This window comes from Suricata suricatta, chromosome 6 (genome assembly GCF_006229205.1).
Source record: "Suricata suricatta isolate VVHF042 chromosome 6, meerkat_22Aug2017_6uvM2_HiC, whole genome shotgun sequence".
NCBI lineage: Eukaryota > Metazoa > Chordata > Mammalia > Carnivora > Herpestidae > Suricata > Suricata suricatta.
Window position 1 is genome coordinate 25057256 of NC_043705.1, and position 14875 is coordinate 25072130.

The 14875-nt window shown below is 50.7% G+C and overlaps 1 long non-coding RNA gene across 1 annotated transcript; it reads right to left on the minus strand.

Annotated features, from left to right (window-relative positions):
* Positions 1-1666: 1666 nt before the first annotated feature.
* Positions 1667-12156, minus strand: LOC115294589. The gene is made up of 3 exons (XR_003909980.1): positions 12030-12156; positions 7459-7779; positions 1667-1918 (listed from the first exon to the last, which is right to left on the minus strand). It is a non-coding gene; the product is annotated as an uncharacterized LOC115294589 (long non-coding RNA).
* Between the last annotated feature and the right edge of the window lie 2719 nt (positions 12157-14875).

Below are 14875 nucleotides of genomic sequence, written 5' to 3' on the forward strand. Positions count from 1 at the left end.
AAGGGGAGACGATGGCCTCAAGAGCCTAAGCTTGTATTATACATTAGACAGATATTTAAAAATAAATAGCGATTAAAAGGAAAGCCACAAATGACGGCAGAGAGCTCCAGACCCTCCAAGGCCTTCATGCAAATGTCTCGCTGCTCTCTCAGCACCGGGAATCTGGGCCAAACTGTAATCAGTTCTCTGATTTTTAAAAACTGTTGCCACTCACCTGCTTTGAGGGCCTACACTGGGTTCCAGGTGATATGGGTGCATCCGAAGAGGGGAGGCCTCTGAGCAGGTGCCGGGCCCCTGCGCGGTTCCCCAGAGGCCCATGCGCATGCTCACAGGCGCCAGGCTCAGGACGCTCAGGACCTCAGGACGCAGCTGAGGTTTCCCCCTCCTCCATCCCGCCGCTAGGGCGGAGCTCGCTTCCACCACCGACCTACCAACCTTTACCCGGACCGCCTCCCCACGCTTTGAGGTTATGACCTCAAAGCGTCAGTCACAGGGTCATGAACCCATGCCCCCTGCTGGGTACTCTGTCAATTAGCTTGGGCCATCACCCTGAGAAACACACTTTAAGAGGTAAGCCAGGAAAGTCAGAGCCCAAGCTAACAGACCCCTGAGTTAGCCAGCTTGTTAGTCACCGTTGCTATTATTATTATTTTGGTTCTCGTCATTGGCAATAACATCAGTGATGGCTGGAATTCCACTCTCAGCTCAAGACTTCAACCTCTGTGAGTACCCCCACCCCCACTCCAGTCCCCGAAACCCGAAGAGTCATATGCTCATCTTTTCCCAGATGCTCCGTTTTAGAAAAATAGGCTTAGAACCTTTTTCTTTTTTCCTTTTTATGTTTATTTATTTATTTTGACAGAAAGATAGAGAGCAAGCAGGGGAGGGGCAGAGACAGAGGTAGAGAGAGAATCTCAAGCTGACTCAGCGCTGCCAGCACAGAGCCTCATGCAGGGCCCCAATTCACCAACTGTGAAATCGTGACCTGAACCAAAATTAAGAGTCGGCACTTAACTGACTGAGCCACCCAGGTGCCCCCAGGAAGCCTTTTTTTTTTTTTTATTAACTGAAGTCCACACTTTACTCAGATTTTATTAGTTTTCATCCAATGTCCTTCTCCTATTCTGGAATCACATCTAGGTATCACATTACATTTGGTCCTTTCCTTAGTCTCTTGGCTGTGAGCCTCTCTGGCTTTCCTGATTATTGGCAGCCTTGACCTTGACAGTTTTGAGGGGTAGTGGTCAGGTGTTTTGTAGGATGGATGCCACATTACTGGAATGTATCTGATGTTTTTCTCATGTTTAGACTGAAGTGATGGGGTTTAGGGAGGGAAAGTGCCCTTCACACATCCAGGGTACACACCATCAACCTGATTTATAGCCAGTGATGTGACCTTTGTCACCTGGCTGACAGTGTGTTTTTCAGATGTCTCTAGATCTTTCCAATGAAATCTTCCTTGTTCCCTAAAAGACCAGGTCAAAAATTGCCTCCTCCTAGAAGCCTCCCAAGATTACATGCACACACTGAGTCCCTTTCCATAATTAGCATGCCTCTCAGTATTCCAAGTGTCTATGAACCTGCCTCCTCACATTCACTGAAGGTTCTGTGGACCTGTGACCTGATGCCAGCAGCATCTAGTCCATAATAAAAAGGAAAAAAAACACACTTATTTAGTATTTACTGAGTGCCAGCTCCACACCTAGCACCCCATGGGGCTCTCTGGCCATAACCTAATGAGGGAGTATCTCTTGTTATTGTTGTTTTGCAGGTGAAAAAGGGCTCAGAAACTATACCACCAAGTAACTGGCAGAGCTGGCATCCTGCTGTTTGAACTCTGCTCCTTTATTCGTCTGCTCCAGTTCCTGCAGGTGAATGTTCCCGGGCTTTCAGTGTGCCCTCACACCTGGGCAAGCTGCTGCAGTGAAGGAGGAAACAGTAGGTAGGCTGAGTGGAGGTCTAAGGTCTTCAACAATAGCACCAAAGAAAGGCATGACCCTGGCCCGGCCTGACCTGGGCCCAGCTCAGTCCCCCTGCCAGCCCCTAGTCATGTCATCAGCCTGCCCTCCACCCCCATGAGGCCTCGATACCACCAAGCCTTCCATTTTTGACATCCAGAGACAGGGAGGCACAGCTGTGCACCCGACGTGCTGCGTCAGCAAGAAGCCAAATGATGTATGTGGAGCTAGAACATCTCCCCGTAAATTTTGTTTTATTAAATTTTAAACTTTAATAAAACAATGACAGATTTCAAGTGCCAGCCCTGGGCTCCCCCATCCCCACCAGTCCACCATCCTCAGGCTCACCAAGAACCCTCTCTCTGGCAGGGTCTTTAGAGCATCAGACATTTTCTGGGGATGTTGACAACTGACACTCAGGGCCCTGGGCAGGGGAAGCAGAAGACAGGGGCCAGGGAAGGCGTGGAGGGCGTTAGGAGTTCCAGGCCTGGACCCAGGGAGGTGTGCAGGCAACCAATCAAGAGGTTTCTTGTCCTCTAAGACAGGAGAGGAGCCAGCAGCGAGGCTCCAGTCCTTTGGGGCCCAGGGTTAACATCAGAGTCAAGGACTGAGGCCCCTAGGTCCCAAGTTAAGGCTCCAGACAATAGGGTCAGGGCACTAGGGACATATGTGACTGATTTACCACTGGCCATGCCTTTCATGGTGATGCTCAGGGCACTCATTCCCCAAGAAGCTTCTAAGGTACTTCTCTCTGCCCCAACCCCTCTCACCCCACTGCAGCCCCAGACCCAGTGGCCAGCCTATCAAATGAGCTATATCTTGGAGCTATCTCTAATCAAAGCACTCACAAACTCACAAGCTTCCCAAGGGTCCCCTCTTCCATGGTCTGAGGACCAAGATCCTTGCAATGGTACTCAAGACTCCCCATCAATAAACTATTAAAAAAAAAAAGACTCCCTATCATCCTTCCAGGGTACCCATCAGATGACCCAGCTTTATCTCTGCCCTTCACTCCTCTGCTCCAGCACTGACTCTCTCCCTGCTCCTTCACCCCCTACCATATCCAGGGGTTCTCCTTTGCTAGCCCCCCAATCTAGAACACCTTCTGAAGATGCCCCTGTTAAATCCTATGGAATCCAGGAGAAGTGCTTCCTCAGCCTTCAAGCCTTCCCTGACTCCTAGTTCCTACATGTCACAGAAGCCCATCCTGAGACCTTCCTCACTCTGTTGGGAGCTCACATAGTCATGGACATCTCTGCTAACAGCCACTCTTCCCCATTAGGGACAGTCTCCTCATCACAGATGCCCAGGTGGTAAAAAGCACCAGGGACGTGTGACAGCGCTGGGGAGACAGGTCCCAGGGAGGTTAGATTCCATGAGCAGGGCCGGAGAGCCACCTCCTGAAGTCAGATGACAGCTACAGGACCCTTGTCTCCACCTGTCACACCAGAATAGCAGACCCTTCCTCCTGCACCCCTTCTCCCTGTCTTCCTTCACAGCCAAATAAAAGGAAGCAAACAAAGTAATCGAGGACCCCAAACCCCACTTGGCAGAGACAATCTCCAAGCTGCACTTCTAACTTTGCCACCTCCACTTGGGCTGTGGTCTGGAGAGATGACACACGAGTACCACCAGCTCTTTGCAGCAAAAGGAGGGAGCGAAGGAGTCCCTGCTCAGGGAGGGAAGGGCAGCCCCCCACCCTCCCACACACAGCGCTAGCCTCAAGACCCCCCACCCGACTCCCCAAACCCACCCCTCCCCGCTCACTGGATTGCATGGCTTCTGAAATGGGACTTCTGCAGAAATGCTGAAGAAAGAACACTACAAAGCAAACCAGTGATTCCAAGTGCAATCCCAGCACACTGCCCCACATGCCCCGGTCCCTCAGTCAGTGCTTCTGCTGAAACCCCTGCAAGCTCCCGCTGAAGGGAAACCCCACAGCCTCTTTCAAGGATGGGCTCCAGCCACCATCACTTTTTTCCAACTCAGAAATCTTGTCTGGAGCATGGGAAGGAAGAGAGAAAGAGAGAGAGCTGCTGCCTCACAACTAATCCCTTGTCCCTCCAGCCAGCTCCATCAACCTTCTAAAGCCTCCAGGTCTCAGCCAAACAAAGGATTTGGCATCAGATTTCAAAGGACCCCAGAATGTTAGCTCTCTGCAGCCTCTGCCTCCTCCCCTACCCAAACCAAGCCTGTTCTCGCTCTTCAATTCTCCACACCCTTTGAGGATAAATGTCTCCTTCAAGTGAAGAAAGGTTTCTCTACTATTTCCTGCACCAAAGGGCGGGAATGCTGAGCACCGAGGAGAGGGCTCCGACTAATGGTCGAATTCCTTTGAAGACAAAAGCCCACCAAAACCTCTCTTTCATAATTGAAAGTAATGAACTTTAATAAAACAAACACCACAGCCCCTTACAGCGTCAGATGAGATGTCACTGAAACACATTTGCGTGCTGTCTTTCAAGGTTCCTTCCACAGGGCATCGCGATGAGTGAGAGCCCAGGCACAGAAGCCGAGGTTAATAGCCCTGACCCCTTCCTGATCAGCCTCATCTGGAAGAAGATTCTAGGCTCATAGTTCTTCCTGCCTGCCAAGGTGCTCCCCAGGATCTCTGCAGCCCCAGTCAGGGCTGGCCTCCATTCCCCCTCAGCACTCACACACATCTGCATACACGCATGCAAACACACACATGCACATGTGCACACTCATGCACACATGTTTATGCACCCACAGCATGCCCAAGAATTAGCTGCACTGGCTGCAGAACCCCTCCCTACCAGCACTTTCTCTGAGCCAGTCAGGGTCCTTCGATCCACTGACAGGAGGTTCATGGCCCTCTCAGCCTTGGAATGCCGGCTCTGGCCCCTGGTTCTCCCAGGCATTTCAAGAAGAAAAATTTACAAATTCGCTCCTTCAATCCTGACCCGCAGCTCATTCTGTGCACCCATGGAGCCATCACATCAGCAAAACTATAAAGGAACCTTCCAGAAGCATCTTCCGCCCAAACCAACTGTTCCTCCCGACTTCCCTTGTCTTCTTCACAATGTTTTTATTACAACAGTAATGGATGCTCATTATGGAAAATTCAGAAAATATAGATAAGCAATAAGAAGAAAATGAAAATATCACATCAACACTCAGAAATTACATTAACGTTTTGGTTTATGGCCCTCCACACATTTTTCTGTGCATAGAAAGAAAGGTATTGTCTTTTAGGGGGTATTCTCCAAGCAAAACTAGGATCAGATGTCTTCCTATCACAGTGCATTCTCGCTCACACAGATTCCGAATGTCTGCCTCCCCTCACCCCCAAAACCGGCTCCGGAGACTTGCTGACATCATGGCAGCTGACCCTTTGTCTTCACTGCCATGTCCAGGCCTCCATGCCTGTACTTTCAGGAGCCTCCTCACCAGCCCTACCCTCCAAGCCCAGAGGGACAGGGACATGAAGAAATTCACGGTTTACACTGTGACTATATCTAAGCAGAGTTCACAGCCAATGTCAGTGGATGCATCCGCCCAGGGACTGGTCAGTTATGGTACATCCCAAGAAAGGAGTAGTGTGCAGTTGTGAAGGAGTCATGAGTGGACAAGAGTCCAGGACATGCAGAAATGCTTAAGAAGTAGAATATGAAGCAATATTTATAGTAAAATCACAACTTTACTAAATGTTATAGTTATAAATGCACACATAATCCCATAACAATGAAGTGACCCACACCAGTAAGTTAATACTAATCTCTGGGTAATTTTAGATATCCTATTGCTTTCCTGGATTTTCTAAAACATTCATATATTGAAGATTTTTAACTTTGGGTAATTCCTGTTTTAAGAACTTTAAAAGCTTTGAAAGGATTTATAAGTGCCTACAGATGCTTCTCGGATTTTATCATCTATCAGTATCACCTGGAGGGCCCATTAAGCCACAGACTGCTGGACCCCACCCCGAGAGTTTCTGATTCAGAAGGTAGAAGGTGGAAAGCCTGAGAAGTAATGCTGCTACCAATCTAGGGACCACACCTTGAGAACTATTGGCCTATAAGTTCCCAACAGGTGACATGATGGAAAAAGGCACAAGGCTTCAGTGTGCTAAGTCAATGAGGAAGAAGCCCCCTCCTTACAGGAGGGAGGACCTTCTAGGTCCTTCTAGGTGTGACCATCTAGAGATCCCTGAGCTTTGTTCCTCTCTCACCCGTCCCCCCAAAAGGAAGTAGGAAAGAGGATCTGAGATGTATAGTAAATACCACTTTGCTGACCTGTATCCTCTCTCTTCCCAGAATGACCCCTCAAAGGCCCATTAACCAGACATGCCCCCTTCCTCCCACTGTGCTGAGGCACCCATAGAGACAGTGTCAAAGAGAGAAAGGTCTGGTGGACGAAGCTGCCGAGGGGCAAGCTTCTGAGGCCCCAGGGAAATCACACACAGAGAGCCCACCAAACAGAAACATATGCCTCCCCCCACCACAGAAAGACCCTTCACCCTGCGGCCACATGTTGCTGGGACACCCGTCTTTCTTTGAGTCTATCTTTTCATTCTTCGTTCATTCATTCAGAAAGGTATCCACCTTGCACTCGGCTCCCCACCCCTACCAGCAGGACAGACAGACAATAAACCAAACACAGCAGTGCCCAGTGGTCCATGCCAGGTCTCAGGTGTACTTGAGGGCCATGGGCACCACCCCAAGGAGAGACATCTGGTCTCTCCTTCAAGGTCTGAAGGTGGCAAGAGTGTTTAAAGACACAGGAAGGAGTATTTAAATACATGGGCTTCATAAACGTATGACAGATTGATGGTTAAGAACGTGGGCTCTGAGCTCATCTGGAGCTGGATTCCCATCCTAGCTCCAGCTCTTACTAGCTTAACATCTCTGGACTTCAGTTATCCCATCTGTAAAGTGGACATGGCAGGCAGTTTATAAGATGGTTTCCAATGATCTCCACCTCCCATTTTCACACCCCCATGTGATCCCCTCTCCTTGAGTGTGGCTGAATCTAATCACCAGCTTCTAATCAATAGAATATGGTGGAAATGATAGAATTTCTAAGACTAAGTGATAGAAGGACTATGGCTTCCTTCTTGAGTTCTTTCTCTTCTCTCTCTCTCCCCCTACCCCATTTCCTTCCTTCTCCCTCCCTCCCATTCTCTTAAGCTGCCATGCTGTGCCCAGACTGTGGAGAAGGAACTGAAGCCTCCAGCCAACGAGAGACAGCCTGGAGGCTGCCAACCACCACATGAGTGAGCTGGGAAGAAGCCCCACCACCAGCCAAGCCTTGAGATGACCCCAGCAGACACCTTGACGGCAGGTGACAGCAGTTTCATGAGAGATCCTGAGCCAGAACAACCAAGCTAAGCTTGCCTATTCCAGCTTCTGGAGGCTGCCCACATTCCTTGGCTCATGGTAGCATCACCCCAAACTCTGCTTCTATTATCACACCTTCTTCTCTGACTCTGAAACTCCTGCTCTTTCTTAAAGGAACTTTGTGATTTCCTTGGGCTCACCTGGATAATTCATGCTGACCTCCCGGACTCAGGGCCAACTTCATCACTCCTGCAAAGTCCCTTGCGAGGTAAGAGACACAGGCTCCGCGGATTAGAATGAGGACATCTTGGGGAGGGTGCAGCCCTGCAGTCAGCCGACTGCACCATGGTTCCCCCTTATTCTCGGAGTCTCCCCGTCTCCAGGCAAAGTCCTCCTCATCCAGGCAGCTGTTGCTCCCACCAACGACTTCACCAGCTCTGCTTCTCAATGCCTTCCATGTCGCCACATCGCCTGATTCTTTAAAAATCAGGTTGAGATGGAAAAATCTTGACACCATATTCCTTCAGGATTGAATTTAATAAGTGAAAACTTGAGTCCTCACACATTTCACAACACTTCAGGAAAACAAACAACATTTCCTCCCCTCCCCTACTAACACCGTTATCAGCATGAAAACTCCTGCCTTCCATTCCACTTGCTGCAAAGTTGCCCACACGAGGAAAGGTGAATTATTCAGTGTGGCGTTTACGTGGCATTTAATATTTGATCAATTAGCATTCTTTGATCCGTGTCCTAACAGTAGGATGTCCGTGGCTCTGTAGCTGGATATAGGCTTGCTCTTTCAGGATGTGTTTGTGTGCCTGTGTGCCCACATGCACACCGGGGACAGAGGCTCACACACATGACCCGTTTCTAAAACACATCTGATGCACAAGCAGCCTGTGCCGCAGGAAGAAGGGGAGACAGGTGAGACGTGGATGAGAGCAAGAGGTGGCAAGTTAGCCAGGTGGACATCACCCTGTGAACCCCCTGCCAGTGAGGTGCCCACAGGACTCCAGGTGCCCTTGACCATCTTGCAGCACGGCCACCCCCACATGGCTCTGGGCTGAGCCGTGCCTGGCACACAGCACAGAAGTAGCATGTGCTCAAAGCAACACATGATCCAAACTTGGGGACTTCAGCACAACCACCCCTTCAAGATCCCCTGCAGGTCTGGACTAGGTAGCAGAACTTGCCTTCCACTTTTGGCCAGGTAGGGACTGTGGAAGAGTTTAAGAGGGCGTGTGATAGCTCTCTGTCCTGAAAGGGGCGTTCATTAATCACCCTCACCTGCATGGTCTTCCACTTTGCCCATTTATCACTTGCAGAGACTGGACATTTTTATTTCTGAGTGGAAATACTGCAGATAAAGGAATGCCGCCTCCTGACTCATGAGAGAGAAGACTGGACACAACAAAGACACACACACACACACACACACACACACGCAGAAACACATGCACACACACCTACACAGACTTGAGGCACCTCTCCAGCCAAGCACAGCCCATCCTGGGAGCTGAGGGCTGCACCTGGCCTGCACCCCCAGCTTCAAGGCTCCTGGATGGGAGGAAGGAACTGGGAAGGGTGGGGCTCTGACCAGATGCAGCCCGAGGCCCAATCACAGAGCACCCCTCTCCTCCCCTAATTTCTGAACAATACTGCAGGCCAGGTGTGCCGCTTAGCAAACCGGTAGTGGTACTTTTATACGAGAATGAGACCTGAAGCTTCTGCACCTCTCTCACTGTGATTTTCGTGGCTCCCTTCAGCTGTCCCAAACTGTGAATGAACTGAGGCTTTTGTTGGTTGGGTTTTATTAACCACAATCATCAGCTACCTCCTGCATCCATCATTGATTGAGATAAATGACACTATTTTTTCTTCAAAAAAAAAAATCTACGCCTAATGAAGTCTCTTTCATGCCACAGTCTTAGCAGTAAAGATAAATGAGAAACAATTTCTGAGTATCCATTATTTTAAATTACAGATATCAACCCGGATGCTGTTTTCAGGGTTTATTGAATTTTCATAGATGATCATCAGCTTCTACATTCTACACATGTCACAGAAACCTAAACTCAGAGAGGTTGTATGGTGTCCTTTGAAAACCTCAATGAGAAAGACCCCATTATCCAGCCTCCCCAAGAAACCTTCCAGAAAGTTCCAGTCTCTCTTGGCTAGACCCAGAGTTAAGGGGAAGGAGAAGAGAAATCAGCAGAAGGAAATTAAGAGAAGAGAAGGAGAAGAGCACCTGGGTGGCTTAGTCCGTTGAGCATCAGACTTTTGCTCAGGTCATGATCTCAGAGCTGGTGAGTTCAGACCCTGCATTGGGCTCTATGCTCAGAGTGTGGAGCCTGCTTTGGATTCTGTGTCTCCTTCTCTCTCTGGCCCTCCCCAATTCGTGCTCTGTCTCTCTCTCTCTGAATCTGAAAAATAAATAAATATTTTAAAATGTTTTTTTAAAGTGAAGAGAAGGAGAGAGAACATCATGAGGAGCTCTTGGCCACGTGGCTGCTTTCCTCCGCTGAATGGGCACAGAAGCGCTTTCCTGTCTAGAGTACAATAAAAGATGGAGGGGTAAGAGGGCAGGGGAGGTCATTCTGAAGATTGATATTTTTAGGGAGAGAGGAGGACAAAGGCTGAGCTCAGGACATCAGAGGACTGGTGTGTGATCTGTGAGGAAGCCCGGGCTGGGAGGCTGGCCGTGCCCAGATGTGGGCATCCTTCTACGTGTGATCAGAATCCAGTGATGGATTTTAGTAGAGTGACAATAAAGGGATAATACTCACAAAGGCATAAACTGAACAGAAGACAAATAGCATCAAAATTTGAGATGCTGGAAACCAGACGGTGACTGACAGAGCAAAGCAGAGAAAACCAGGTCTAAGCCAGCAGCGGGGAAGCCTGAGAGCAATGCGTTTGCACATCCTTGATCCTACATGGGCTCTGGAGTCAGAGGCCCCAGGCCCCTCTGAGAGTAGGGATGAAGGTGGCATTCAAAACAGAAATGCCAACTGAGAATCTATATAAAAAGCATCAGCGGGCACCTGGGTGGCTCAGTCGGTTAACCGTCCTACTTCCGCTCCGGTCATGATCTCACAAACAGTGAGTTCCAGCCCTGTGTCAGGCTCTGTGCTGACAGCTCCGAGCCTAGAGCCTGCTTCATATTCTGTGTCTCCCTCTCACTCTCTGCCCCTCCCCTGCTCACTCTCTGTCTGTCTCAAAATAAACATAAAAAAAAAAAAAAAAGCATCAGGATCCACCACCTTCCCCGAGCCACACCACACACATATGCAGAAGCCTGGGAGGTTCAAGGTGCTCTCTGGGACCCCGGGCCCAGCTCAGTGTAGAAGTCTACCTACCAAGTGGTAAGAATCCCGGCCCCCTTCCCCTGCCTGGTCCTGAAAGTATGGTTAACTCGGCTCGTAGGATAATGACACCTCGGGAAAAAAGGCTTACAGATTTAGACAAATAAGGGTCCTTCTTTGCAATGAGGAGAATGAGTTCTTTCAAAAGTCACAACTGCCCAGAACCCCAGAATGTGATCTAATTTGGAAATCGGGTCTTTGCAGATGTAATTAAGGGAAGAATCAAGATGAGACCACACTGCTCATTGAGGTGGGCCCTACCCCCCAAGAGAGTATCCTTAGCGAGACAGAAAAGGATACACAGAGAAACAAGGGCAATGGCCATGTGAAGACGCAGGCTGTGTGGTCGCCAGCCAGGGACTACCAGGAGCCACTTAGAAGCTAAAAGAGGCAGGAAGGACCCTCCCCTAGAGGCTGTGGAACATGGTCCTGCTGACCCCTTGATTTCAGATGGTGGCCTCCAGAAATGTTTGTGGCCATGTGTTACCACATCCCTAGGAAACTAATACACCACTCATTCCAAGTAACCTAGCAAAGCCACCGCTAGACAACACGTACCACACACATGCACACTTCCATTGTGCTATTTAATGCTTCGCTCTTCAATACATGTACAGCTCTGCAGGTCTTCTAGGCACAGGACTTTGATTTCCATTTGCCTCCTCCTAGAACACCAGGAGAGTCTGACCCTTATCCCAGAGGAGCAGGGTGCAGAGTCCCAGCAGCTCAGAGACCTTCTCCCCCTTGCTAAGCCATCGCCTGGGCTCTGCTCTTCCCTGCCTCACCCCAGGAAGCCAAAAAAAGGATGAGTCTCAGAAACAACTTATGCCCACTTTCTCTGCCTCTTTCCCTCCCCCATACTCATGAGCCCTTGGAGCCCAGTTAATCATGGCAGTCCATCCATTAGGCACCATCCCTCACTGTCGTGTTCCAGGGCACAGCCCTCCAACAAGTCTGAGTGCCTAGATCCTGGCAGGGGCCATAGAAGGATGTGGAAGCTATGCCCCGAGGCTCAGCCTTTGGGATCCAAGTGGGGGCCTGCAGTGTCTATGCCTACCCCCTAAGTTAGCCACGATGGCCTCAGCCTCCCCCTGACCGCCTCTCTGGGCCCTAGGAGAGGAGACGGGGTGGCAGAGACTTGGAGAAATCCATAGCAACCAGAGCCTAGGTCCAGAGTCACAGTGTGGGGAGCTCATGGAGACAGATGACTCCCCCCAGATCAGGGACTGTGCACAGATGGAGAAACTGAGGCCCAGAGAGACAACAGGGCTTGCAGACATTTACAACACACCAAGTTCAATCAGTCATTCATTTAGCCACCAAGCATTTACTAATCTCCTACTGTTTGCCAAGTCCTAAACTCGACTGTGATGATATAGGGCTGGGGAGAATAAAATACATACCCTCAAAGAGCCCCGGTGTTTCCACAGAGGAAGAGAAGGTCTAGCAGCTACAAGTCCTACCGTGCAGACCGGCAGAACCTCCGGACAACTAGTGTTTCTGCTCTGTGCGCTCACACTTGGTGCCGGGACCCGTGCCCCGCCCCACTTCCTGCGCAGCAGTGCTGCTGGCAATGTCGCCTCAAAATTGTCACAATGTATCCCTTCCTACCTCATTCATTCACACCCCAAGCATCATCGCAGACCCCAGGCAAGACCTGGAGCTAAAGAGACAAAAACATGGTAAGGGCACCTGGGTGGTTCGGTTGGTTAAGTATCAGACTTGAGCTCTGGTCATGATCTCACAGTACATGAGTTTGGCCCCTGGTTGGGCTCTCTGCTGACAGCTCAGAGTTTGGATCCTGCTTCGGGTTCTGTGTCTCCCTCTCGCTCTGCCCCTCCCCTGCTCACTTTCTCCCTCGTGTGCTCGCTCTCTCTCTCTCTCTCTCAAAATAAACATCGAAAATTTTAAAAAATTTAAAAGAAATAAGAAAACATGATAGTCCCAACCCCCAGAGACCCAATCATCGTGCGGTGTCCCCATAGGGGACAGAGTGAGCTCTGGGTCCAGGAGGGACCAATAGAGCACCCTCTGCCCTGAAGAGCCAGCCAGACCAAGCCAGTGGAGGCAGAAGAAGACATGGGGTCTGGAAAAGTCAAAGCAGCCACTTGGGGTGAGGGGAGGAGAGGAAGTGGCCAGAACCAGAACTTGAGGGGTGTCACTCAGACAAAAACTTGAGGGGTGTCACTCAGACAAAAACTGGCTGTTCCCAGTTTTGTTCACATGCTCCAGAGCTGATTACTGCCCATTACTCTCTCCCGCTTTGCCGATTCCCTCGCTCAATTGGGGCTCCCTCCCCATTCCCTGGCTTGGTAAAAGGTGGTTATTTTTCTTTGTTCTCTCCCTGAACAATCACCCCCTCCTGGGTGCTTCCCTGACTTCAGCGCCAGGAGGTAAATTACCTATGGCGGCAGTGAAGAGATGCAGGGCGTTCAAGCTCATATTTGTAGTCAAAGAACAGAGCTTGATCATTGATTTCCCACCCCTGCCCTCAGAGCACTTCACAGTGCACACAGGATGGGCTGGGCAGGATCAGGAGCCTGCTTGCCGCCCGAAGGGCCCTTTCTGAGGGCCTACCCCTGACCAGCCCCACACTTCTGACCATCCAGAATTTCTTTGGTGGCAGACCCCAGAGTGTTTATGGAACCTGAGGGAGAACGTGCATGCAGATACAGCAGCACAAAGTGGGGCTACCAGGCCCCGAGCCTGCCAAGTCCTAGGCTCCTCCCAGAAGGCCAGAGCTCCATCCCCAACCAAGGGGCATGACGGCCCACAGGCAGCCCCTGGCCCTGCGGGAGACTGACATAGACTGTTCCTCCTTCCAGAATAAGGCTTGGGGTCCCTTTCACAGTCTGCAAGTGAAACAACCAGGCAGCGTCAGGCTGGAGCCCTTTGTCCCCCAAGGAGTTCTTAGGCCCAGCCAGGCAGCCAGGAGAGGGGTAGCTGTGGCCTCGGGGGTCTCCTAGGATACCCCTCATCTGGGCACATCTTACTTAGGTCCCCAAGCAGAAAAGCAGAGGAGAAGCACATACAGACACTTCACTCTGGCATCCAGGCCCTCAGGATCTGGCCCCAAAGGCAATGGTCCCGCTTCTGCAGCCCAAGCATCAGAGAGTCCAGGTACCCCTAACATTGATTTATTTTCCACTGCCGAGTCTTTAGCACTTACCCCTGCACCCCCCTAGAACACCGTTCCCCTCCTATTTATCAACCCTCCACATACTGAAGGAGAAAGGGGCTTGGCCCCAGTGGCCACCCATGGTCCATGATGGCCCCAGCACCCTGTGGCTCACCCAAATCAGGACTTGCTATGGCCCAGGCTCTACATTTGGCCAGGGGACACAGAAACTGACGGCTGAGCGAACCTGTGTGAATCACGGCACCTCACAGGGTGATTCTGTTTCCTCCTTGGATTGTAGCCACAGGAGAAATGGGCAGAGTGGACTGGCTAGACAAGCTACCACCCAGGGACCCAGAAAGCCCTTTTCTGTGTCCTGGACCCACCTCTTAAAGTCAGGGGCAGGAAGGAGCCCAGGTTCAGGCTCATCTGAGGGCAGCACAGAGTAGAGGGACATGTCCTTGGCCCAAGGAAGCTGGAGGTGGGGCAGGGGAAGGTTTCCAGGTGAGGGTAAGGGTATAAGCAAGACTGAAGCAGGCATGAGGTTAGGGGTTTGTGTAGGCCAAGGGGCAGGGCAGGGCAGGTTTGACATGTCCCAGGCTCCAAACCCTAGATGCACCTAGCCCAAGACCATTTTCCATTCTTTTTGTTTTTGGAGGAGCCCTTAGGACTTGTCTCTGCTCGCAGACCCCTTTCCAATTCTGAATGCAGTGGGCGGTTCTCCAGCTGCAGAGTGGAGGGTGAGATGCAGGATGTCTCTGCAGAAAGAAGCCGGGCAAGTGGTTCTGTGAACACAGTTCATGTGCAGAGCGCGCCTCCACCTGTGGGGGGTGCCTGGACAGCTCAGTCGGTTGGGCCTCTGGCTTCGGCTCAGGTCATGATTCACATTCATGGGTTTGAGCCCCACGTCAGGCTCTGTGCTGACAGCTCAGAGCCTGGAGCCTGCTTCAGATTCTGTGCCTCCCTGTCTCTCTGCCCCTCCCCCTCTCATGCTCTGTCTCTCTCTGTCTGAAAAATAAATAAAACATTTAAAAAAATGTTTTTAAATAAATAAACACTTGGGTCATCCAGGAATGTGGAGGCCGTGAGGTGCGCCAGGCGCCATGCTGGTACTGAGGCAACAGCCGGAGC